At 40.6% G+C, this 27,995-nt stretch overlaps 1 pseudogene across 1 annotated transcript; it reads left to right on the plus strand.

The window, feature by feature from the left end:
- Nucleotides 1-1,530: 1,530 nt before the first annotated feature.
- On the plus strand, nucleotides 1,531-27,991 carry LOC311369797 (annotated as a pseudogene). Its single transcript has 8 exons — nucleotides 1,531-1,534; nucleotides 3,562-3,645; nucleotides 4,109-4,210; nucleotides 5,912-6,658; nucleotides 12,162-12,595; nucleotides 12,785-12,791; nucleotides 14,974-15,232; nucleotides 27,101-27,991. The product of its transcript is annotated as an uncharacterized misc_RNA (transcript).
- The last annotated feature ends 4 nt before the right edge of the window (nucleotides 27,992-27,995 follow it).

Below are 27,995 nucleotides of genomic sequence, written 5' to 3' on the forward strand. Positions count from 1 at the left end.
TTTAGTGTTGTATGGTTTGTTCTGTTCATTGTTTTTAATGTTTTTTATTTTAATTGTTTTATTTAAATTCTAAATTGTTTTATTGCTTTTAAACTGTTTTAAAAGCAATAAACAATTATTATGTTATATTTATTCTTCTGTTGCATTATGTACAGCACTTTGTTTCAGCTGTGGTTGTTTTAAAGGGCTCTATAAATAAAGTTGAGTTGAGTACATGAGTATCTGACCTGTTCATTACTATTTCTAAAACAGTTTTTTAGCTATTCAAGTCCCTGACCTGTCTATACCACTACAAAAAAATTATTATTATTATATTTATCTAGTTTTCTGTTGGTCAACATCTAATCGATACAATATTCTCAACCTCTGGTCGGTTTGTCTGTCTGTCTGTGAACAAACATCACAGCATTGCTTACTGAACAACCCCCGAGCAATCCTCTCAGGCCCTCGGGGTTCCAGCCAACTTGTCAGTCTGGATGAGGGACCACCTTCCGAATTTACCATAAATTTCTTCACGGTTTTCAAATAACAAAGGTCTCTTTACTGGCCCGGATGAGTGACCACCTTTACATCCACCATAAATTTCTTCACGGTTCAAATTAAACGGAGGTCTCCAATACATGTGGATATAATGCATGAATACCTACTACATCGTATGTACATAATGGGGTAAATCCACTTAAAAAACACAAATCAATAAATCCACCGTAAATCTCTTCACGGTTTTCAAATAAAACGGAGGTCTCCAATGCATGTGGATTTAATGCATGAATTTTTTAATTTTATTTTATTATTATTATTTTTTTTATTACAGTATGGGGTTGTCAACAAGGGGTGTGTAGTGTGTGTGACAATGTGTGTGTGTGTGTGTGAGACACTGTTTGTGTCAGTGAGTCTGTGTCGTAGATAGTGTGTGAGTGAGACAGTTTGTGTGTGTGTGTGAGACAGAGTGTTTGTGTCAGTGAGTGTGTGTCGTAGATAGTGTGTGAGTGAGACAGTTTGTGTGTTTGGACAGTGTTTGTGTCAGTGAGTGTGTGAGTGAGACAGTTTGTGTGTGTTTGGACAGAGTGTTTGTGTCAGTGAGTCTGTGTCGTAGATAGTGTATGAGTGAGACAGTTTGTGTGTGTGTGTGTGTGTGTGTGTGTTAGAGATTATGTGTGAGACAGGGTGTGGGTGTCAGTGAGTCTGTGTCGTAGATAGTGTGTGAGTGAGACAGTTTGTGTGTGTGTGTGTGTGTGTTAGAGATTATGTGTGAGACAGGGTGTGGGTTAGTGTGTTTAAGCCTGTGCGTATATGTGTGAGATAGTTTGTGTGTGTGAGTGAGACAGTATGTGATACAGTTACTGAGAGGGTGTTGGGGGAGGGATCGAGAGGTATGGAGTGTTGGGGGGGGCTGCGGAACGGCTGCGTCCTGTGCCCTGATCAACTGTGTGGATAAAGGAAACTAACAACAACAAACAACTTACTTTGCTTCTCCGACGTTGAAGAACTGTTGATCTGGCTATCCATCCTCAATTTTCTGCTTCTACCATGGGTAAGTTTGCTACTCAGTTTCTATAATTGTCTGGTTTTAGTCTATATTTCAGACTTAAATTTCATTTAAGTCTATATTTCAAGCTCGTTTTGTAGCGGAAGCTTCTCGAAGCTCCTCTTCCCTGGAAAGAGGACAGACCCTGGTTTGTCCAAATTTGACAAACTGGGAAGAGGAGCTTCAAGAAGCTTCCAAAAAGTCCTGAAAATGAACAGAGTAAATAAAGGAGATTTTGAGTAAACCAGTACAGGCTAAAAATCAATCTTAAACATGCTACTATATCTTATTGGTCTCAATTCTAATCCTCTTAGACTTAGCAGTGATCAAAATTAATCTCTTCACATTAGCCTTCAACTAGCATTAACTTTATTCTTTTTGCATTTGCTTCACACTTCTTCACTCATGCGACACTTTACAATAACAATGTATTTGATTTGAATCATGCACTCTGTATTCTATCCTTTCATTTTGTTTTTATTCTATTTCATTATTTAATGATTACTGTATGCATTTTATTATCAACAAGATCAACAAGATTCCCGCGAGTCTATGCATGCGTTTATTATTACTAATTTCTCCAAGATGTCCGCCTCCTCCAGGTAAACAAACACCTGGTTGCATGTTTGTATAACTATTTGCTGTTGTCTGTGGAATAAAAAGGGTGGTGTGTGAGTTGCAAATAGCTTAAACGGCGGTAGAGCGCACTACCTCCATTTTCTGCTGCTGCTAGAAGGTGGGGACAGAGAGATCTGCTAGATAACAGGAGACATTGAGAGAAAAATCTGCACATTCATTATTCTAGAGGTAAAATATTTGGAAAATATGGCCCATGGTTGTTTTTGCTACTTTTTCTGATGAGAGAATTTTATTATATTTAAATAAATAAAAATTTAATCAATTTCCCAGCCCCAAATGTAGTGATAATTTCACCAATAGAGTTGTAAAATTATGTCACTAAAATGCATACAGTTTCAAGTGGGGGTTACTCTCACCTTTCTTGACATTTCTTTAAAAAAAATCCTGTTAATCAATGTTTGCAGCTGAAGTTTGCCAATATATTGATAATAATAATCCAAGTGATAAGAGACCAGAGACTGTCAAAGATTTTGGTTTTTATAGTGTCCAAAGTAAGTTAGAAATGACAACCATGCCAAAAATTAGCTAAGCCATGTAGTGAAATCAATTACCATCTGAGTCATCTTTGGGTGAGCCGGGGTCTGGTTCATAAAAACACATCTTCGGTGGGTTTCGCGCTCTTTTGGGCATCTCTTTCTTGGTATTTCCTGCTGGGCCATCCATTCTGTTAAATACATAAAAGTACAATATTTGAATTATTTAAAAAGGTAGTTCAATGTCTTATTTTAGTTACTAGTTTTATCATGTTATAATTTGGTACAGCAACTTGTTGAAACATTTGGATACAGAGATGTGTTACTGTAACCATATCAGACAACTCAGGAACTGAAAAACATGGGTCTTTAAGAGGATATATCCTCTTAAATTTCAACACATAACAATTTTGTCCACAGCAAGCACTTTAAATATGCATGAGGCTCCAATGCAAATTATCTTAATTGCCAAAAATGCCATACATCATGTTAAGATTTGATCATCAAATCAAACTTGCTGTCTTGTTTGCTAATTATATAATAAAATATGATTAACCACCCACAGAAATATGAAGAATTAATTATGAACACATGAATACGTATATAAAATTATGTTTAAGTCATGAAACAATAAGCAGTATGATCTGCTCTGAGACGCTGGAGGTGTGTGCTGGAGATGCTGAACTCTGTCCAGCTGCCTGCAGAACTCCCTTTTAAACATCCACCATTACAACAAGCCTTGTTTAGAGCCTTGTCTAAATGAATATTTTGAATACACACTTAGCAACGAAGAAAAGTAAATAGTCGGGGTGAGGCGCTGGACCGTCGGGACTGCCACCGGCTGCAGGTGTTGTGCATAAAAGAGGCTGCCTGCCGAAAAACGACTGCCCCCACAAGCAGTCTCTTTTCGGCACAACACAGGCTGTGGCCGAGCAGAGCTGGAGCCGAGTGGGGTGAAGCTGCAGTACCAGAGGCTGCAGTTTTCCCCGGCGCATCAACCAGACTGTGTGTCCTTTCTCTCACTGCTACCTAGACACACAAATAGCCTATGGTGAAATCTTTGCTTTAGCAATTTCACAAATAAAATGAAACTTTCAATTCAATAGGGGGTGTCAGTTTATGTTGCCTAATAGGCTAATGCCTTGATGATGTCAGTCAAGTTTCATTCAATATATTCAGAGTTTCATTCCATATATTCAAGGTTCATTCAATATATTCGGAGTTTCACTCAATATATTCAGAGTTTCATTCATTATATTGAAATGTTAATTTCCTGAACGCCATGCCATAGTATGTATGTGAATACATACATAGGTATATATATATATATATATATATATATATATATATATACACACACACACACACACACACACACACACACACACACATACATAGGTATATATATATTGTACTATGAATATATGTATGTTTCAAGTGTGTATCTCTACTGTTGAATTTTTTCCAGGCAAACAGTTGGGCGCATTTGAAAATGGCACAGAGGAACAACTCACGCTGGAGGAGAAAAGTGAAGAGCCAACAAAATACTTGCAAAAGATACAGAAGAAAGGTAAGGAAATTTACATTTTATTATTTGTTTATTGTCAATTGCAGTGGTATATAAGTACATTTACTCAAGTGTTGGTACTTAACTTGCCACTTAATATTTCCACTCCACTACATTTTGGAGACAAATATTTTATTGTTTACTCCACTACATTTATTTGATTACTATAGTTTTTATTTACTTTACAGACTGTATGAAGCATCAGCGCCAAAGCACCACATTTATCTAAATGATTTAACTGATGCAGATAGTCAGATAAATGGTTTAATATCAGATCTGGTAATCGGCCATGTCAATAATCAGCCCACTTCCGGTACACAGTACATGTAAATATATATGTAATTTACTTTACTAGTTTTGACACTTAAGTATCACCTCTGAAACAGATTCAATAAAATATTAACATGAAAGGGCGATTTATAGCAGGATTTGTCATATACTGCATTGGTTTTACCCAGGTATGGCTAATAAAATTGCATGCAAGTATTAAATATGTTAAATGTATTATTCTCTGTTTTCAGCAGGACCCACAAGGACTGGAGAACAGAGGTAATGAATGTACAAAAATGTAAACAACTCTGTTAGACATGTAAGAAATTGCATGTTGTAAAGCTTTACATTTTGATTGATTGCAGTCTAATTTCAAAGAAAAGTTAATGTATCCAATAAATCACTGTTACTTATGTGAGAGTTGTGAACCTCACTTGGTTTGTCAAGGTTACTGGCAGTTCAGGTGACTAAATAATGTAGTAATGTGTTTAGCAGAAGTATAGTGAAAAATAAACATGTCTAGTATACTGCTTTGCAACAATTTGTGTAAATGAGTTATTGCTATAAGAAAACAAACTTGCTAAATACATTGGGACTTTTTTTTCTAGAATCAACACACTCGAGGTCAGATGACTGCCGCACCGAGCAAGAGACCAGTTCCGCTTATCTGGAAGCTGATGACGTTGCGGATCTGGAGGACTCTTCGATCACAAATTTGTGTGACCTCCATAACACAAACCATACATCCCAGTGCAATGGACACACAAGTGAGATGCATCACTCTGGACTTAATGTTGAATCAGATCCTGAAGAGCCTTTTCACATAGATACATTTGCTGATCACCTACCTGAATTTGTTGAAGAAGGGACTTTAGATGAAAATGTGTTATTTGACGATGACCTGTCATTTGATGATGACCTATCATTTGAGGACGGTTTAGGGCTAAACCAAGAGGAGGGAACAGAACCCAGAAGCCCTACAAACACTGGAGATCATCCAATTTACAGAGATGCGCCAATTTCTGTTGCAGAGAGTCTTCTCCTCATAATTACTTTTGCAAATAGACACAAAATAACAGGAAAAGCTCTCAGTGACTTGCTTTCCCTAATCTCTGCACTGCCCCTCTGATATCCAGACTGAATGTCTTCAGAATTTACACAAATTTAAACAATTTTTTGACGATTCCTCCTCTCCGCTTTTGCACAAATACTGTAGTGCATGCTTCATGGCTGTTGAGAGTACAGACAACCAGTGTAAAACCTGTGAAGCCAATGTGTTGATGGAGGGGTCAACTTCCTATTTCATTGAGGTTCCCATTGAAGCACAACTGAAGAGATTGTTTGCTAAGGAAGGTTTTGAAGAAAAACTTATGTTCAGGTTTAATAGACATAAAAAGTGTCATGACAGTGTTGAGGACATATATGACGGTGAAGCCTATCAGAAATTGACTACTTGTAATGGCCCTCTCAGTGATCCCAGAAACATTTCTTTAATGTGGAACACTGATGGCATTCCCATTTTTAAGTCTTCAAAGTTTTCTGTGTGGCCTTTTTATTGCGTCATAAACGAGTTAAACTTTGTTGAACGCACTAAACGAGAAAACATGATATTTGCAGGTCTTTGGTTTGGGGACTCAAAGCCGTCAATGTTGACATTCCTTGAACCACTATGTGACACTCTGAACAAAATCGAAAGAGATGGAATTTCTGTTCAGTTTGCAGGAGCTCAAGAGCCTTTCATATGCAAAGCCTTTACCATTGCAGGGACCTGCGATCTGCCTGCAAAAGCATTGGTACTTAATACTATTCAATTCAATGGACAGTTTGGGTGTCAAAAGTGTGAACAGCCAGGTCAAACAGTAAAGACAGGAGAAAGAGGTCATGTCCATGCCTTTCCTTTCCAGAAGACAGATCCAAAAGGCCCGCCTCGTACCCACAAGGGGTTTGTAGATAATGCTAAGATGGCCTATGATTCCAACAGCATTGTACGTGGGGTGAAGGGACCTACCTTTCTCAGTAGACTAAAAAGCTATGATTTGGTCTTGGGTACAGGTATAGACTATATGCACTCTGTACTACTGGGAGCAATGCGTCTATTGATGTTTTTGTGGTTTTCCACAGAGTTTTCCCGATGTGCATTCAGTATGGTTAGGTCAATCAGAGAAGTTGACAAACGCATGTGTAGCGCAGCGCTCTTAGACAGTTGTAATACCTTAGGATTTAATAAAGTGCATTTGTTAAAGTTCATAGTTAAACCTTTAAGTTATCTTGGAAAATAAGATGACGAAGTGATAAACGAGATATGAGGTCTAGAGCTGGTCGTGGTTCGTATCTGTTTTATTTGTTTTGGTTGAAAGGGATTGTGGGAATTGTAGTCTGGGGCACGGCTGTGTTGATGGACAATATGTTTTAGGTGTTTTCTTAGTAATCCTTGCCCTGAGAGAAGAGGACTGATTTATGTCTGAATGATAGCGCATGAGGACATGCTAGCCTTCAGAAGGGGGAGGGTGTAGCGCAGCGCTCTTAGACAGTTGTAATACCTTAGGATTTAATAAAGTGCATTTGTTAAAGTTCATAGTTAAACCTTTAAGTTATCTTGGAAAATAAGATGACGAAGTGATAAACGAGATATGAGGTCTAGAGCTGGTCGTGGTTCGTATCTGTTTTATTTGTTTTGGTTGAAAGGGATTGTGGGAATTGTAGTCTGGGGCACGGCTGTGTTGATGGACAATATGTTTTAATTCCTTGAGGTTTTGTTTGAAAATATTTAATTGCTAGAGTTTATTGTATAGTGTGAAATGCATTATTTTGATGTCTATGTAAAATGTACTTTGTTTTGTTACTTTCGTATACTCTAATTGACCTGTGGACTAAAAGGTCGCAAACCGGAAGAGACGGGAGAGGGAAAGGAGAGAAGCAGCGTGAAAAGTTGTCTTCGTGTTTTTGGTTCGAGGAGATGGCAATATAGCGTAGCCAACGCAACATAGTCGAGAGTCGGACTTTGAATTGGATATTTGTTTTTACTTTGTTTGGTTGCTCCAACGGGAGTGAAGCGGTATCTTGTTTTTGGCCACGCCGCACCCAAGCCACGCTTCAGAACTGCGACGGTTAGCTCAAAGGTTAGCTAACATTGCCGGCCGGCTAGGACTGGGGTGGGTGAATCACGTGTGAATGTGTGTGTGCGTGTGTGGGCCCACGAGTGTCATTTGTGTTATGTTTACTGTTGGGTGTTGAAGGTACAATTACTGTAGCCTATTTTTTCTACTTAAATACAGAGGTCTGGTATAAATTCATTCAGGTGTATTTAATTATTTGATTTCGGTTACATTTGAAGGTGTTCATGCAAACGTTTGTAATTTAATTTCGTTTTGAAAGCCACTAGGTATCTCGGAATACTTTTCTGTTATTTACATATTTTTGTTTTATTGATAACTCATTACAGTGTCTATTCAGTAAACTATATTTTTATTTAACATTTAAACATCTGACTCTTGAGTATTTCTCTAGTGTTAAGATGTTATTGGGAATTGGTTTACATGTGAATATATTATTTCATGGTAAAGTAGTTTAAGAGATGTGAATAGTACAGGGTTAACAGGGAAATAGAATAGTTTATTTGTAGTACATGCAAAGACACGCAAGTAGACCCTTAGACAGAAGGTAAGCAAGAATTCATATAATATATATTTACTGGGAAGTTAATTTACGAACTCAGGAACGCCCTTTTAGTGTCAGGATATAGGCCTAGGGGGCGCTACACAAAATGGAGGTACTGCTGGGATCGTTCTTGCTTTTATTTACTTCTTGTTAACGTGGTTGATGCTCCAGAGAGTGCTAAGTTGAATTTTCATTGGTGTCTTTGATCTCGAGTAAAAAAAAATGGAATTAGGAAATAGTTCTGCTTTGCAACAAGAGCTTTTGGAGTGGTGTAATGATGCATTGGTTCAGCCCGACCATGCATTGCTGTTGTTGGATGTTCCGGCTGATGCTGCCGTAGATTTTATTGAAAGCACAGTTGAAACGGTGAAAATATTTGGCAGAGTACGTGTTCGTGCTTCAAAAGAAGGTCCGTCTAAAACTAGTTCGCTAGTGCTGTGCGAATGTCGTGAGACGATTGATCCAGCTCGTGTTCCTTCTGATGTGTTGCCTAAGGATGGTGCGCATGCATGGAAGATTGTGGTTGTTAGAGACACTAAGCCTGTCCCTGATGATTTCTCTGAAAAACTCAGAAAACTTCTACTTGATGAAGGAAAATCCATGAGTGATGTTCAAGCTTTGCTTTCCCCGCTTCCTACCAGTTCTCCTGAAGCAGTGATTCGTGCTGTTGGTGAGCTCTTGGAGAAGGCAACAAAGCGTTCTAATGACTCCACTGCCTACAAGCGACTGCGTGTTTTCTCTGGTGTCGTTCCTACTCCAGCTGGAGAGGAAACTATGGAGAATTGGATAGAGCAAGCTAAGTTGATGATTGCAGAAAGTGATTGTGCTGAAAAAGAGAAGCGCAAGCGCATTGTTGAAAGCTTAAAAGGTCCTGCCCTTGAGATTATTAAGGCAGTTAGATTGTCTGACGGTGATGCAAGAGCATCTGAGTATCTTGTTGCGCTGGAAAGTGCATTTGGGACTTCAGAGTCTGGGGAAGATTTGTATTTCGCATTCAGACTTCTTCGCCAGAACTCCTGTGAAGCTCTGTCCGAGTTTCTCCGTCGAATGGAGACGTCAATGACCAAAGTAGTTCAGAGAGGTGGACTACAAGCTGCCCAAGTTGATCGAGTGAGAATTGAGCAACTTCTTCGTGGCGCTGTAGAGTCTGACATGATGTTGTTGAAGTTAAGACTCAGAGAGAGAAAAGGATCCCCACCTACTTTCTTGACTCTACTGACCGAGATTCGTGAGGAGGAGGAAAATGAAGCTGCCAGGCGTAAGCTTGATGCAACAGTGAAACCTGTGAGCACAAAAGCGTCACCACAGCCTAAACTGACGGAGGTTCAAGCATTGAAAGCTGAGGTCATGGAGCTTCTTTGCTGCGGGCTTTGTCTAGCTTGATCTCCTGACCCAGAACCTTCTTGCCACTAAACTCCATGGCCTTCTGCATGTCCTCCTCAGAGGTGAAATCTACATAGCCGAACCTCCTTTTTTGTCGCCGGGGCCTTGCATGACTCTTCCAGCTTGGCACGCAGCTCCATGACCTCAGCTTTCAATGCTTGAACCTCCGTCAGTTTAGGCTGTGGTGACGCTTTTATGCTCACAGGTTTCACTGTTGCATCAAGCTTACGCCTGGCAGCTTCATTTTCCTCCTCCTCACGAATCTCGGTCAGTAGAGTCAAGAAAGTAGGTGGGGATCCTTTTCTCTCTCTGAGTCTTAACTTCAACAACATCATGTCAGACTCTACAGCGCCACGAAGAAGTTGCTCAATTCTCACTCGATCAACTTGGGCAGCTTGTAGTCCACCTCTCTGAACTACTTTGGTCATTGACGTCTCCATTCGACGGAGAAACTCGGACAGAGCTTCACAGGAGTTCTGGCGAAGAAGTCTGAATGCGAAATACAAATCTTCCCCAGACTCTGAAGTCCCAAATGCACTTTCCAGCGCAACAAGATACTCAGATGCTCTTGCATCACCGTCAGACAATCTAACTGCCTTAATAATCTCAAGGGCAGGACCTTTTAAGCTTTCAACAATGCGCTTGCGCTTCTCTTTTTCAGCACAATCACTTTCTGCAATCATCAACTTAGCTTGCTCTATCCAATTCTCCATAGTTTCCTCTCCAGCTGGAGTAGGAACGACACCAGAGAAAACACGCAGTCGCTTGTAGGCAGTGGAGTCATTAGAACGCTTTGTTGCCTTCTCCAAGAGCTCACCAACAGCACGAATCACTGCTTCAGGAGAACTGGTAGGAAGCGGGGAAAGCAAAGCTTGAACATCACTCATGGATTTTCCTTCATCAAGTAGAAGTTTTCTGAGTTTTTCAGAGAAATCATCAGGGACAGGCTTAGTGTCTCTAACAACCACAATCTTCCATGCATGCGCACCATCCTTAGGCAACACATCAGAAGGAACACGAGCTGGATCAATCGTCTCACGACATTCGCACAGCACTAGCGAACTAGTTTTAGACGGACCTTCTTTTGAAGCACGAACACGTACTCTGCCAAATATTTTCACCGTTTCAACTGTGCTTTCAATAAAATCTACGGCAGCATCAGCCGGAACATCCAACAACAGCAATGCATGGTCGGGCTGAACCAATGCATCATTACACCACTCCAAAAGCTCTTGTTGCAAAGCAGAACTATTTCCTAATTCCATTTTTTTTTACTCGAGATCAAAGACACCAATGAAAATTCAACTTAGCACTCTCTGGAGCATCAACCACGTTAACAAGAAGTAAATAAAAGCAAGAACGATCCCAGCAGTACCTCCATTTTGTGTAGCGCCCCCTAGGCCTATATCCTGACACTAAAAGGGCGTTCCTGAGTTCGTAAATTAACTTCCCAGTAAATATATATTATATGAATTCTTGCTTACCTTCTGTCTAAGGGTCTACTTGCGTGTCTTTGCATGTACTACAAATAAACTATTCTATTTCCCTGTTAACCCTGTACTATTCACATCTCTTAAACTACTTTACCATGAAATAATATATTCACATGTAAACCAATTCCCAATAACATCTTAACACTAGAGAAATACTCAAGAGTCAGATGTTTAAATGTTAAATAAAAATATAGTTTACTGAATAGACACTGTAATGAGTTATCAATAAAACAAAAATATGTAAATAACAGAAAAGTATTCCGAGATACCTAGTGGCTTTCAAAACGAAATTAAATTACAAACGTTTGCATGAACACCTTCAAATGTAACCGAAATCAAATAATTAAATACACCTGAATGAATTTATACCAGACCTCTGTATTTAAGTAGAAAAAATAGGCTACAGTAATTGTACCTTCAACACCCAACAGTAAACATAACACAAATGACACTCGTGGGCCCACACACGCACACACACATTCACACGTGATTCACCCACCCCAGTCCTAGCCGGCCGGCAATGTTAGCTAACCTTTGAGCTAACCGTCGCAGTTCTGAAGCGTGGCTTGGGTGCGGCGTGGCCAAAAACAAGATACCGCTTCACTCCCGTTGGAGCAACCAAACAAAGTAAAAACAAATATCCAATTCAAAGTCCGACTCTCGACTATGTTGCGTTGGCTACGCTATATTGCCATCTCCTCGAACCAAAAACACGAAGACAACTTTTCACGCTGCTTCTCTCCTTTCCCTCTCCCGTCTCTTCCGGTTTGCGACCTTTTAGTCCACAGGTCAATTAGAGTATACGAAAGTAACAAAACAAAGTACATTTTACATAGACATCAAAATAATGCATTTCACACTATACAATAAACTCTAGCAATTAAATATTTTCAAACAAAACCTCAAGGAATTAAAACATATTGTCCATCAACACAGCCGTGCCCCAGACTACAATTCCCACAATCCCTTTCAACCAAAACAAATAAAACAGATACGAACCACGACCAGCTCTAGACCTCATATCTCGTTTATCACTTCGTCATCTTATTTTCCAAGATAACTTAAAGGTTTAACTATGAACTTTAACAAATGCACTTTATTAAATCCTAAGGTATTACAACTGTCTAAGAGCGCTGCGCTACACATGAAAGAAATAAGACCACCATTTTTGATTAGATTCCCTCGTTCTGTGTCCTCTCACAGAATGTTCTTTAAAGCATCTGAGTATCGGTCCATTTTGCTGTTTTTTGGGCCAGTTGTATTCCGGGGCATTCTTGCAGGCCTGTACTACAGCCATTTCCTGCTCCTTAGTGAAGCGATCTTCATTCTTATGATGGAGTCAATAACCCCTGCGCAAATAGATCATGCTGAAAAACTACTTTGGAATTTCTGTTCTCAAATGAGTGGACTTTATGGTGAACGATACATGACAGCCAATATCCACTTACTTGTCCATTTAGCAGATAGTGTAAGAGCTCTTGGACCTCTGTGGACACACTCTTGCTTTCACTTTGAAGACAAAAATGGGTACATACTTCGTCTTATACATGGGACCCAGAATATACCTGTCCAAATGGTTAATGCTGTAAAGACTATACAATCTCTCCCTAGCATCACACAAAACATAAAGCTGAACACAGTAGCTACTGAGTTTTTGGCCAGAATGACAAATGGCATTAGTTATCAAGCTAGTAATGTTGTCAATAGTGTGGCCATGATAGGAGCATCATTCAACAGATGTCTTGAACCTGATGATATGTCTCTTCTGGAACAGTTTCTTGGTCAGGGTTTATATACTAATGTTGTCAAGGCATATAACAGAGCTCAAATAGGGAAAACGGTTTACACTTCCAAGCAGTATGTCAAAGCCAAAAGACCGAACAATTCCACAGTGTTATTTTGTGATGGTATGCAGATCAAATACGGCCAGATTGAATTATTGTGTTCCTACAAAGAAACCAGTGAAGGTCAAAATGAGATGAATCTTGTATTTGTGAATGAATTTGCAGTTGCAGGCATAAATCTTCTAAGGGACACTTTAACAGGTGGGACATGTTTCCATATTGTGAGCCTCTTGGAAGTTCCTGTAAAAAGGACAGTAGTTGGACTTGAAAGTATTTTGGGAAAGTTGATGTTCATTGATCTGTCCTCAATGCCTGGTATTGTGTTTGCTGCACATTTCCCTAACAAACTTGAAAGGGACTAAACATATTATGAACTCAAAGACATGGTATTATTGTGAACAGAAGAGCCCATGATTTCACCAACTAGTAGAAATTCCTTACTGAAAATGTAAAGTCTCAAGTTGATGGGCAGATAGTGTTGTGATGCCATACCAAGATAAATGTCAGTGATCTCAACAGTTTTATTAATTACCACACAAATAGGTCACTTTGGGGCTTAACATGAGAAGATATAGACATCTGAATATACTACATTGACACCACTAATGGTCTGAGTTTTTGAAGTTTTTGTTGGCATTTTGTAAAATACATTTCTGCAATGCAAATGTCAAAAGTGACTTTCTGTTTACTGTTTTGATAGTTATTTTCCTAACTATTTTCACAAATGGTAGTGGTAGTAGTATGTTTAAGTGATAAAAAAGTGCTATATTCTGATATTGGACTGTGTTGAAATAGTAACTTTATTGCTCTCAAATTACCAATAAATGACTGTTGTTTTTATTTTACGTTTTATGTGGTTCATGAAAAAAACCTGAATTATGTGCATTGGAATACTTACAATTATTCATAGAAAATGTAATTAATATAAAAGCAGAAGGTCTTTGCAACCTACAATCATAAATTTTCAATCAATTCATTCTGAGTACAGTTATACATAATTAAAAAAAAAAAAAATCATGTGGATTACAATAAAGTCAACATGATTAAAAACAACCAAAACATTGATCTAAGTCTGAGAAATCAATAGGTGCGTTTCCATCAGCTGTTTAGATGCGCATCTAGATGTATCGCATCGGAAAATGATGATGGAAACGCCGTGATTCGCATTAAAATCCCCTGATTCGCACAAACTGAAATACGCTCGCTATGGCCGGGTTTTGGTTGATTCGAATGGGATGGAAACAGCTGTATACGAATCAAGTGTGACGTAGCGCACTTTCACCCCGACTGCTTCCGGTGTTTGCGGGTCACTCAGAAGACAACAACATGGCGGATAGCTCAAGATTTCTGTGGACGGAGGATGAGGTTATAAGTTTGTTAAGACTGGTAAAAGAAAAAAACATCATAGCGATCCTGGACAGCAAACACCAAAGAAACGCCACCATATATCAGGAACTGTGTGGGGAAATGCTTCAATTGGGGTTCTTGAGCGAGTGTAATTAATGACTGAAGTCCTCTCTCCATTGTAAAACATCAAAACACCACATCAAAACACCGGCAGGAAGACGACGGAATGTTTACAGGCTGGTTGCCATGCCAACCCGCGGAAAATCTCGCGTGACTTAGAAAACTCGCGCAAATTTGTAGTTTTCACCAAAGTCCGTTCTTTTGATGGAAACACACATGATTCGAATTTCTTTTAATGCGCATTGCCCAGTAATGCGAATCACTTTGGATGGAAACATGGCTACTGAGTGCTTTTGGAGAGCTCTTCATTTGTTCTGTCTGAGCTTAGTATGAGATGTATAAACTGAAGCTAGAATGAGAATAGATTGAGTTTATAGAGAGAGCTCTCTGATTTCTCTGCATGATATCACAAAGAGACATACAATTTGAGAAACTCTGAGAATTATATTAGAGCTTGTTGAGATCTCTTCTGAAACTTAAAAGGAGACTAAATTGAGATTTAGTGCATCTTATTGCTCTGGAGAAAAAGATGAGACACAGGAGAAATAACCCTTAGTCTCAGTTTGCTGTCACACAGATCTCATAGTTGTCTAGGAGAAGTAAATGAAACATTTTTGAGATCTCTTTTTGAATTTTCTTTTCCTCTGGGTAGTTCTCCTACTTGAAAGACTGCAGAGGAGGGGTAGAGGGAGAAGGAGCCGATTTTGGGTTCATCCCCTCAACCAGCAAGGCGATTTTTACCATCTGGTGGCTGAACTGAGGCTGGACAGTCAACGCCACCATCAGTATTTCAGAATGAGTGCAGAGCAAATGGACGAACTTCTATCCCTCATCGGCCCTGAAGTGACCAGGCAAAGTACAAACTACAGAGCTGCCATAGAACCTAAGCAGAGACTGGTTGTAGCACTAAGGTAAACCACAAACCAATGAAATCACAGACCACAAGCTGAAGAAACATTTTTTAATACTTTTTTAAACATATAAACGTAATAAATAAATATATAAAGTGACTGTTAAAAAATAAAAATAACAAAAGTGAAAAAGATTTTCAAAAACAAGAATAAAAACTTAAATACTAACAAATAAATGTAAAAAAAAACAACAACGGGCAAACAAGCAACGTTTGTATTATGTGTAGTATGGACCCATGGCGTTGGGGTTCTCCCAGTCAGGACACAGCATTTGTGTGAATGTCCCTGTGTGTTGGGGGGAGGGGGGGTGAATGGGCTGAAAAGCGCTGGAATGTCTTGGAGTGGGGGGAGGCAACGGTGTTGGAGAAGGTTGAAATTGTGGGGGGTGGGATGTTTGTCCCAGAGCGTGGGGAGGTAAAGGTGGAGGTTGTTGAAAGGTCTGGCCCCTTTCAAGGCTGTGAAGGACAGTCAGAATCTCTATTTTGGCCTGTTGCCGTCTGTCCTTATTCAAACGGTGCAACATTGGCACAATGCTCATTGCAAAATGATATGCCTCGTCCAGCTTGTCATCAGGCATATGTGGTTTTGGCACCGGCTGCTCTAGCAAAGACATCAGCCGCTCCTCAATGCCTGTGTCAGACTGTCTTTGGCCTCTGCCTCTGGTTTTGTGGTAGATAATCCGCATTTAACACTATAACTTAAATAAGAGAGTTAAAGGAGACCGGAGCAAGAATGACAAAAGACTTTATTTTTACTCGCGAACAAGTAAGAGCAAAGCCGAGTTGGTTTGACAAAGAACTGGAGAGCTGGTCACGGGCCCCTCCTTATATCTCCCTTTCTGTCCATCGAGGATGTTGTTATTTACGATATCTCCTGCACACACCATGTTTAACTAGTCTCACAATCAGTTGTTTTGCTAGTTTCCCTCCTGGCCCGCATCCTGCCTCCCAGGAATTTCTGTGAATGATTCAGCAACAGTTTTACGACACAAGAATGGGGTGTCCGGCTTGTCCTTGCCCCTAGACTAGTCTCAGGTCACCCTGATCCTTGACCTCTATGTCAGTGGGTAAACACAGATAAGTTATTCAACAGACCTTATGGCACCTCTTCAGGCCCTCTGTTAGAGAGGAGTGGGGACTTGTCTTCTTAAGCTTTTCTTCACCATTATTATATTTATATAGCATATAGGCCAGATGAAAAATATATGTTAGCGTAATAATGTAAGGTAAATTTTCTTCCATATATCCCCCCTTTGGGACTTACCAAGTCCCAATAGCATAGAACAGTTGTACATTTCTATCAATTGATCTATAGGACATTCTGTCAGCCACTAGACAAGAAGTCAGCATCACATTTGGTTATCAGAAAAAACCTAGCCTTAGTCAGGACTCGCAACCTGTAAGGTTTTTCAGGGTTTTCAACCTGTTTTTAGGTAAAAAAGATTACCAAATGTGATACCTCATTCAAGTGTAGTGATCCCTGCAATTTGTACACACAATTCATAAGACCCGTATAATCATAAGACTACAATGTTCAACCCTCAGTCCATTCAGCGTACAATTATCAAAAATATATACGTAAAAAGTAAGAATAATAATCACAACTAACGTAAATATGTGTGATACAAGATTGAATATCTTCAGCATGCATTGTGAATTAATACAGAGTAAGAACAGTAACATAAGAACAAAATCAGTAACATAAGAATACATTTGAAATCTCCTTCAGGCATATGTGGTTTTGAATGGTTCAGTTGATTTTAAACAATACTATGCAATGACAAACATAACCCTCATTGGTTGTTTTCAAGTAATAAACCCATCATTCAAGTAAACCAGGTAGCCTATATTGATTCTCTTATATAGGTGTCGAACGCCACAGGGCTGGGTACTATTCTACGTAATTCAGGCTGTAGGCCTACTCATCTTCCGCTTCGCTCTGATCTATCTCTCCATAGAGCTTCCATTCCCCATCTTTTGACTCTTCTATGCTAGTTATCATGATGGCCATCTCCTTAGAGAGCCTGGACGTTATTATTGATCTGACTATAGGGATGCAACAGCAGAAGATCAATCCTACCACAATTAATATTATTGAAAGTGCTAAACCCACTTTGGCTAGCATCGCTCCCCATGCACCAAATTTTAAATCCATCCATCCAAACATATGCTGTCCATGGCCTGCGTTATCTTTCACCTCCTTTCTTAGTCTTTTGAGGTTATTCATTGCAAGGGTGAATGATCCATCTGGAGCGGTGTTATTTGGGATGAAGGTACAGCACATTTCACCTATAAGAGCACACACTCCTCCCTTCTCTGCTAAGAGCCAATCCAAGGCTTGTCTATTTTGCCAAGCCACAGCACTTGTGGCTTTCAGCTGTTCACCTAAAGCAGATAAGGCATCATCCGTGTAGTTGATAAATCTTTGTTGATTGTAATAATTGTAATTGATCCATTCCACATTTTTTGAGATTCCGATTGCTGGTATTATTGATTCAAAACCTGCTGCTATTTCATTTCGTGCCTTGAATTCTTCAGGTATGCCCCTGAGTTGTCCTATTTTGTCAATTTTTATGTCCTTGTCCGGTTCATATGCTCTTTTCCGCCTGTTTAGGTCAGTGCTTTTTGAGTCACCGATAGCGTCCTTTATGGATGGTAATAATGCAATCTCTGTAACCACTTGCACTCTTGCACATCTACCTCTCCACAGTTTACCAAGTGTGGGACGAAGAATATTGTTGCCGCAGATCCAAAACTGATCTGCCACCACTTTGTCTTGGCTTACGAATGTATTATCACCCCACAAGGTTGACATGTATGCCTTTTTAGCCATTTGCTGGGGGCTTTGTAGGTGCTGATCCCCTTTAATGACAGGTGGTTGTACTCGCAGTAGTTGCCTGTTGATACCGTATCTTGTGATATTCCAAATTATTTCACACTGTTCCTCTGGTATGGTGCCTACATCGCTGGCCTCCTTGCTTACTTCGTCGTTTTGGTAACATTCTAATCCCTCCTCTATTTGGAAATCTGTTCCTATTTGCAGTGTCACTTTGCCTATTGCTCTTGATAGAGTTATGTCTATTTCTCGACATATTTTCAGAATTTGGTTCAGAGGATTTCCTTCCCCTTTATCTTCAAAATATACGTTTGTAATTACTCGATCCTAAGTACAATAAACATTGCATTGAACATACAACATGCTTATGGGGCGCAGTAGGCCTACCTTCTGTTCATGTTTTATTTGAATTGACCTGTTGGTTATTGAATTGCTGTTTCCACTCTTCTCTGCATACCTCCCGATTGTATTTAGTATTTATTACGTACAATGCATTCTGATAATTTCTACTACATAAATAACAGTTATCTGCCTCTATCTGTTTTCCGGTGTATTCTACCCATTTATACCAACTATTATCTTTTGCTTGTTTGAACAACTGGTCTGTTGTTGGCATCCTTACCTTAATGCGTCCAGAGGCGTCAGGTTTATACTGTTTTAGGGATCTTGTTGTTGGGAAGCGCCCAATCCTTTCAGAGTTCTTACTATCCTCAGAATTGATTGCCTGCTCTACAAGAGTCTCTTCAAGAAACATGGGTGTTAATGTTAAGATTTCAGCTGCAATAGTTTCCGACGCAAATGCCGATATTTTGATCTTATTTATCATAATTTCGGAATTGACCATCGATTTTTCAGTTGCCAGTGTTTCTAAGTTATTTTCTGCTAGCATTGTTGTTGTCTGTTTTGTCTTACTCCTAAAGGTAGCTGCTGTACCATTTGTTTCTAGTGTGGTTATTGGCTCATTCATGACTGTTGTTTCTTCTCTGATGGAAGTTACATTAGTGATTGAAGATGGTGTAATTTCCTTGATATTAGAAGTTTCGTTAATCTCACCTGCATCTAGAGTTGAGTTTGATCTATTAGCGGTTATTAGTGGATCTTTCCCAATACGTCTAACTGGAGCTTGATCTACCTTAGCGGTGGTTATGGTTGTATTTACTTTGTCATTAGCTGGGGTTTTTTCTGACTCGCTTTGTTCAGGTGCTACGACCTTACCCAGTTGGCTTTTGGTTATACAAGGGGCTTCTGCAATTAGTGTCAAATTGATTGTCATTGCTGACTCTATTTTAGGAAACAAATATTTTTCCATTGTTAGTTTATACTCGCCACTGTCGTAGTCCCATGGTTTTTGTGATTCTACTGTCAAACACCAGTACGTTGGTTCTTTTTGAATTTTCACTTCACATTGATGTTTCCCCAAAGCTAATTGACCATGCTTCTGGTGGAAAGCAACTGCGCATAACATTGCGTTACCTATCATGACAGAAAAAGTAATTTGTTCATTAGCCTGGTTCAATCTTTGCGGTGGTACCTGAGCGTGAAAGACTATTCTCTCTGTCCCCTGAACTATTCCTAAATGTCTCTGGGCTGGACTTTCCTGTGTTTCTGTCACATTTCCTTCAGCTGCTTCTTGGCTGTTCCAGGTCTGTCCAGTCTCTGTAGTTTCATTCTTCCTCTGGATCTGTCCTTGCACCAGCGGAATCTGGCACAACCCGTAAAGGATCAGCAGCAGGCACACCATCTTCAGCATCGTTGTGTGGCTGTTGCTCCTGGCTCGGCTGGGTCTGGTCCTGGGGTAGTTGGTCAGCTCCGGGCGTGTCTGCATCTGGCTCCTCCTCACGCTCCTCCCTCGTCCTTGGTGGAGCAGCTCTGGTGCAGTGGTTGAGGTGGTACCATGTGGCACTTCCTTCCACCTGGATGGCTGTTGGTGTTGCCTTGGTGACTTTGTATGGTCCTTCTCTCCTGGGCTGGTTCCACTTTCTCCGGAACACCCTTAGGTCCCATCTGGGTCGCCTGGCTCCACCCCTCTTGGTGGTTCCTCCTCTGGCTCTGGAACTTTGTGTTTCTCTTGGTGGAATATAAACTCATGTACAGCAGTTAGTTGTCAAACATATTGTTCTAAATCCTATTTCTAATTGCTCTAACGGAGGTCCCTTATGGGGCCCTTGAATGATAGGTGAAGGCATGGGCCGACCCGTAAACATTTCATGCGGGGTTAGATGTGTCGTTCTGTTAGCTTGCATGCGAGAACTCATTAGTGCTAGTGGTAGTGCATCAATCCAATTCAATTTAGTGCTTGCACAGATTTTGTTAATTTTTGTCTTGAGCGTCCCATTCACTCTTTCCACCATACCTTGTGATTGAGGATGGTAGACGCAACCTAACCTTTGTTTGACATGCAAATGCTGAATCACTTGTTTGAGTGTTTTCTGAATAAACGCTGCGCCATTGTCTGAGCTAATCTCAGACGGGATTCCAAACCTTGGCATGACTTCTCTAGTCAGAAACTTGATTACTGTAGCCGCGCTTTGGTCTTTTGATGGGACTGCTTCTACCCATCTGCTGAACCTGTCAATGATAACTAACATGTACCTTTTACCACCTACACTTTTAATCATGTCAACATAGTCCATGACCAAATGTCTAAATGGTCCTTCAGGTGTGGGAATGTGTCCCAACGGAGTAGTTATTGTTTTCCTTACATTGTTTTTTGCACATACTTCACACTCATTTAGCTGGTTATCAATCATTGTTTGCAAGTATGGTGAATAAAAACCTTGTTTGTTAATTCTCCTCAACACCTCCCCCCTTGCGCAATGGTCAAAACCATGCGCATTAGTATCCCCAACGGTGCCAGCATCATCCCGCTATGGGTTCTTCATAACCCTGTGGAAGTGCGTACAGCACCCCTCTTCAACCACACATGTTTTGCTCACAGACACCAGCTTTCTCCTTCATGCGGACATCATCCTCATTAAATGATAAACAAACCTAACAATGCCGTTGGTGCAACCACCTTTGAGGTCCCTAACCTTAACTATCTTTGATTGAAGCCAATCTATTGGGAAGGGAATTCAAAGCCAGTATATCCAAAACCAAAGGTTGATATTGGTGGGTTTACCCTCAACCGCCTTAAAACCACACTGTTCCCGAGTTTTAACCGAAAACGTCACATACCGTGAGTCTGTATATATCGTGAAAGTCTTATAAACAAAAACGCAACATGCCTCATTCTAAGTCCACTGCTTCCGCTGCCTGAGCCAACATATCTGACTCCTGTTCCTCCTCCACCTTTCACCTCACCCGGCTCTTCCTATGATGGTTGCAGCTCGTCACTTCATGATCAAGTGAGTCAGTGCTCACAGTGACTCTGCCAAGTAATCGTGACTGTGCCTGCCTTAGGTTGTCCCTGGTTTCAAGGTGGGATCTTACCCGTCGTTGGCTAACCAGCCTTCCATACTGGCTTACTGCAGGATGCCGGGCCTGGGATACAATCAGTTTCCACCCATTAGGTGGTATGGATTGCAAAGTGGAGGAATGGAGACAGATTCTTCTTCCCCAGCTACTCATGCAGCCAAGTGTTTGCGAAACAGAGACACAGCAGGGTGCTTATCCTGTGTGTGTGTGTGTGTGTGTGTGTGTGAGGAATAATGGGGCGAATCAAAAAAGTAACTTTCTAACAGAGTTTAAAATATTATATTATCAAATGCTAACATTTTATCAAAGCGTTCCAGCAGTGGTATTGGCATTTGAAAGGTAAACCCACTACTTCTGAATGTAAATTGAGAGCCTAGCATGTAGGAACCCTTCCCAGCAGATGTAGCGCTAATCTACTAGTTGTTCTTGATTCTATATTTTAATTGATGTATTTTTACTTTTTCAGTTTATTAAGCATTCCAGCATTTTGCATTCCAGTCTTATTCTTATCATACCCATATTTATTCAATTACCCTTTTTAGTGTGATTATTATTATTTTTATTTATTTATTCTAAATTTAGAAAACACTGATCACAACTTAAACTTCCTTAAATGCATGACACTTATTTTTTAATCATACTTTTTAGGTTAAATCACTTGGTTAATTGCAACACTGTCTTTAATTGTCCTTATAACCTCCTTTTGAACTTTGATGTTCATCCATGAATGATAACTGTTGTCCTAGGAAGACTAAAACTAATCAAAACTGCACCTGAAAAGGAAAAATAATTAGGCATAATATGAATATCTGAACATCTTTTATAAGTTAGTAATTGGTTGACAAGAATGTAATCATAATCAATTATAGTAAAGACCGTTTAATTGTTAACACTATTGTTTATCTGAAGTATGCTTTCAGTATCCCGTGTGTCTTCCCCCACTCTGAGTAGAGGAGTAACCTCCCTTATCTCGGCCCTGACATACACAAGAAGACAGGCTCACACTCAACCACCTGGTTCTTTCCTCCCCCACTCTTCCACCGTGGACAACATGAATTAGAAATTTGGATAACATTTTATCTTACTTATTTAGTCTAATTGTAGGTATTGTCGATTATCACCTCTAATTTATGACATCACTTTTTAATATGACGTCCGTTATTACCGTACTCCCTCAAGAAATATTTTATTTGTGTTATCTTTTTGGTACTTAAACCTTGTCAAGTCTGTTGAACTGTGCATTAACTCCGCCCTCCCCGAGTCCTTTTAGGGCGGGTCCTTCTGCTCAGATTGGTGAGAGAGGATTTTCCCTGAACTCTTAGAAAGAGTCCCCAGCGCTGGTTGACCCCTGGACTTCTGTGGAGGAGCGGTGTGCATGCTATGGACAACTTTAAATGCTAATTGTTCATGTTATGAAGTCTAGATAATAACCCCTATTATCCTTGACCCATAAAGGGTCCCGCCTGTCCCCGGTTGTTGCTCCCTTGTTCTTGGTGTCCCTGGTAGCTGTTGCCGTTTGAACATAAAAATAAAAAATCACAATATTTAAAATTTGCATCTTCAATATTAGGCGACTCACTTCTGCTTTGACCGTTACTCAATTCACAATTCTGCTTTATTCTTCTACCCAATTGTCTCTTTTCCTTACCCCAACGATTTCATCTCGGATGACCTAATCATTTATTCTACCTATTGTTCGAATTTGATATTGTCCAACCTTTGCTACACCTCTACCCTCTGTATACCACATCAAACGTGCATATGACTTATTCGAATAAAGTAAAACCCAGTTTAATTTTTACATACTTATAGCTACCCGAGTCCCTGACCTGTTCATTACTATTTCCATTTTTCTATACCATTACAAAAACAGTGTTATTATATCTATCTAGTTTTTCATTTGTCAACATCAAATCGATACAATATTCCCATTTTCTAATAGTGATTGACTCAGATACCCACCCGTGTTGAAGACATGAGTGGATCTCTGACCCCCATAAGACAGGGTTCGCGAATGTGCTCTATCAGATGGAACACTGTCTCCCTCCCCCTATGGGGGTGAAATACAGCCTGTGAACCTATCCCCCCAAAGGTGCCACAAAGACAGGCGCATTCCCGCAGACACAGAGACGCAGGATGTGATTTTCCCATTACTTGTTAACTATTCCCGAATGTCTCGGGGATAGTCTGTCTTATAACTCTTCCATTGCTTTCCTAATTCCTTTATAACAGTCCATGCGTATGGGTGGGCCTTTCCCTCCTTGTGTTACACAATCCTTATCTTTTTCTCCATCTTGCTTGATATCCCCTTTACTGTCCACTTTCTCATCTCCATTCAACATTTCCTTAGCTGTTCTTTATCTTTCTTCATCTCTCTCCTTCCTTTTGGAACAAGGCTAGCACCAACTTCTCCCTCTCCATTTTCTCTACTTCCTTTTTTCCTTGTTTGTTAACCCTGTAATTCCTTATCATTACCTCCATGTCCCTACACATCACTCCATCAAAAGCTCCTCCCTTTGGCCACTTTGTGCCCGATGTTGCTGTTCTCTTTTCCCACTTCTCTGAGATCTTCTTTATCTCATCTTTAAGCAATGGACAATCTCTACCCAAAATCTCCACTGCTGTAGGTGCCATATTTATTTTCTTAGGTGACAAACACTATTTTTTAATACAATTTGTTTGAGTTTATTCTACTTGTTAGTTAAAGCTTTTATCTCTGCTGATTGGAATGTGCTCCCCTCCCACCTTTGCCGATTCTTACTTCTGCTCTGCTCCTGGGCTCTTGCCCCCACCCTTCCTAACCTCTAGCCTGTCCTTTTCTCCTGATCAGACAAAACCAGGGGGGGTTTACACATCTACTTCAGACAAATCAATTATTACCGATTATATTTATTCCTACTATCGAAGTGCTTTCTATACGCTTTTCCAGCACTTCTCTGTCTTTCCAATTTATTTGCGACAGAATAAAATAAAAGAAAACGGGCTGCACAAGTCTCTGAGGTGACTTAACCCTACCGCGGCTTGAATGCAGAAAGAAAATGACTTATACAACTTTTTATAGTTTGTCGTAAAACGGTCGAATTTGTTGCACAAGGTTCTGAGTGGAACTAGTCACTAACTCGCCTTTAATTACAAAAAAAAGTTTGACCAGGCGTTATAGCCAGTCTTTTGTTTAAAACAGGAACGGCCAATTATACAAAGTTCTGAGCAACTGCAGAACGTACAGATCGATAGGGCGTTTTTATAGCCCGTCAAAATTTAGATCAACATAAACAAACACTATATGCGCAATTATATAAGGTTCGAAGATATTGCCTACTCTAACATTCCAATTTTCAATTTTGGAATTTTAACTTAATTTAGAATTTGTTTTGTAGTTTGCCAATACTCAATACTCTGCTGCTTCGTTAGCTAGGCGTAAAGTCCTAGGCTTCTCTACCGCTTGATTCAGTTCAGCTTAGCACAGAGGCGATAATCAATTTTTATACTCCCACCTTTTACTAACCAAGTAAGCTTATCTTATATTGGCAGCATCCGTAGAGTTGGTTCTAGTGCCCCCACAGAACCGATCTCAGTATTCTGACCCTTATTATCCGCAAGGCGGTATACCTGAGACCTTTAGGCGCTGACTGACATCACTGTCCCTCTCTAACAGAGGCGGCGCCAGCGGGCAGCCCACTTCTTTCCGTCCTCCTTAACTAGAAACTAGCTTTCTCAAACCCAGGATTGAGAATGCCTGAACTCCGATCTACCAGAACTTTTACTAAAAAACCAGGATAAAGAATCCAAGATTCCCAACCAACAGAACTTTTTCAAAGAACCAGACTCAAAAATCCAAACCTCTCATCCCCAGAGCTGAAAACAACTAATTTCCTTAAGGCCGCGACTGAGGAATCCCACTCCTGACCCTTAACTCCAATTAGAGTTGATCAGAAGCAACCCTACTAATCTATCCCACAACAGAATCTGATTTCTGGGGGTGATCTAGGGACCTGCGAGCGCTGTCCTATTGGAACTTTTCCACTAATTCGTTCCTTTAGCCGACAGTTCACAGGAATTTACAGGCCTACTTATCCAAAATACCAAACCAATAACCGTATCAAGTTAAAACCACAGATCCTTTGAGTTAGTAAACCACAGAGCATGTATGGTTAGTGCGCGCACGTCATTCCTCCACAGGGCTCCTCTCTCTTTTTCTATAACTAATGGTTCGTTAATTGAAGAGTCACTTTACCTGCTGCTTAGCGTTCAGACAGGGCAGGAGCAGATCACACAATTTTTCTATATAATGATAAGAACGCAGCTTACCTTTTTAAGATGAGTGGCCACTCTATTGTGTGATCCGTCCGGACCCCGTCCTGCAGCACAGCAGCTGGCGTGTCCCTGTTATCCAATCCTGTTCGTGACGCCAAATATGTGGTAGATAATCCGCATTTAACACTATAACTTAAATAAGAGAGTTAAAGGAGACCGGAGCAAGAATGACAAAAGACTTTATTTTTACTCGCGAACAAGTAAGAGCAAAGCCGAGTTGGTTTGACAAAGAACTGGAGAGCTGGTCACGGGCCCCTCCTTATATCTCCCTTTCTGTCCATCGAGGATGTTGTTATTTACGATATCTCCTGCACACACCATGTTTAACTAGTCTCACAATCAGTTGTTTTGCTAGTTTCCCTCCTGGCCCGCATCCTGCCTCCCAGGAATTTCTGTGAATGATTCAGCAACAGTTTTACGACACAAGAATGGGGTGTCCGGCTTGTCCTTGCCCCTAGACTAGTCTCAGGTCACCCTGATCCTTGACCTCTATGTCAGTGGGTAAACACAGATAAGTTATTCAACAGACCTTATGGCACCTCTTCAGGCCCTCTGTTAGAGAGGAGTGGGGACTTGTCTTCTTAAGCTTTTCTTCACCATTATTATATTTATATAGCATATAGGCCAGATGAAAAATATATGTTAGCGTAATAATGTAAGGTAAATTTTCTTCCATAGTTTCCCTGGGGGCCTGCGCTGCAACAGCCGGCCTTCTGTCCCTGGGGCTACGGGACCTAGAGGCAGACATTGCTGAGGTTGATGGAGCCGGAGATGTAGACTGTAATGAAATGCCAGGGGTGCTGGACCGATCCTCAGGCCGGTCTGACGGGGTACCCGACCTTTCCTCCTCTTGTGCCACATTGCTTCTTGAACTAAAAAAGTTAGACTTAGGAAAAATTAGCATATGAATATAACAGTTTTATATACAAGTTATCACCACTTTAATAGCGCACTTTGAAGATACATTTTTTACAACACAAATACTGTTATTGAGTTATATATAACTGTTGTTTGAGGCTTCAACAATTTCATGAAATTTATTTTTGTTTATGTTTAAGTAATTTATACAGACCTTCTTTGTTGTATATGGGGCAAAACAAAGGACATGATCTCCGCATATTTCCAGTCCTTCTGTGTGCCACCTTCCGATCCACTTGAAATGTATTTCTTTCTGTTTTTTACAAACGCGTCCCTTAAAGCCTTCCATCTTACTTTACAGGTGTCAGCTGAAACAAAGGAGAGACACAGGTGAATGAAAAATGTTCACATATAACTTATATTTATTTGCTTCTTCCCTCACAGGTACATGGCTTCTGGAGATTCACTAGTGAGTCTGGCATATAGCTACCGCCTGGGGCACTCTACAGTAATGAACTCAGTCCACATGGTGTGTGCTGCCATTGAGAAAACCATGATGGAGAGGTTCCTACCCAGGCCAACACAAGAGACATGGGAGGAAGTGGCTCAAGGCTTCTGGAAGAAGTGGAATTTTCCAAACTGCCTGGGAGCAATAGATGGGAAGCATGTGACCATCCAAGCCCCAGCACTGAGTGGGAGTCAGTATTTTAACTACAAAAAAACTTTCTCAATAGTGCACTTGTGGACTCGAACTACAGGTTCAGGGTCATCCAAGTGAGGGACTTCGGAAGGACCAGGGATGGCGGCGTATATGCTGGGTCAGCTCTCGGAAGAGGAATGGAGACCAAAACCCTTCATGTCCCACCCAGTACCTCTCTGCCTGGCGCTGCTCACTTGGGTGATGTTCCACATGTCATGGTGGGTGATGCAGCCTTCCCACTGAAGACATACCTAATGAGACCATACCCCGGACAGAACCTCACTCACCAAAAGAGGATATTCAACTACAGACTTTCAAGGGCAAGGATGGTGGTTGAGAATGCTTTTGGCATTCTGTCCTCCAGGTGGAGAATCTTGCATCGCAGGATCAACCTGCACCCACAAAATGTGGACACCCTTGTTTTGGCTGCATGCATTCTCCATAACTTCCTGCTTGCCCCGACAGAGAATGTGAGGTTGCTGGAGGAGGCAGAGCAACAGGGGAGAAACCTGCCAGCAGTATGCCACATGGGAGGAAACAGAGCCTCCAGAGAGGCCAGTAATGTGAGGGAGATCTTCTTCACCTATTTCAACTCCCTACAAGGCAGTGTGTCTTGGCAGGACAGGATGGTGTGAAAGT

The sequence above is a fragment of the Micromesistius poutassou genome, assembly GCF_964030765.1.
Source record: "Micromesistius poutassou genome assembly, chromosome: 24".
Taxonomy (NCBI): Eukaryota; Metazoa; Chordata; class Actinopteri; order Gadiformes; family Gadidae; genus Micromesistius; species Micromesistius poutassou.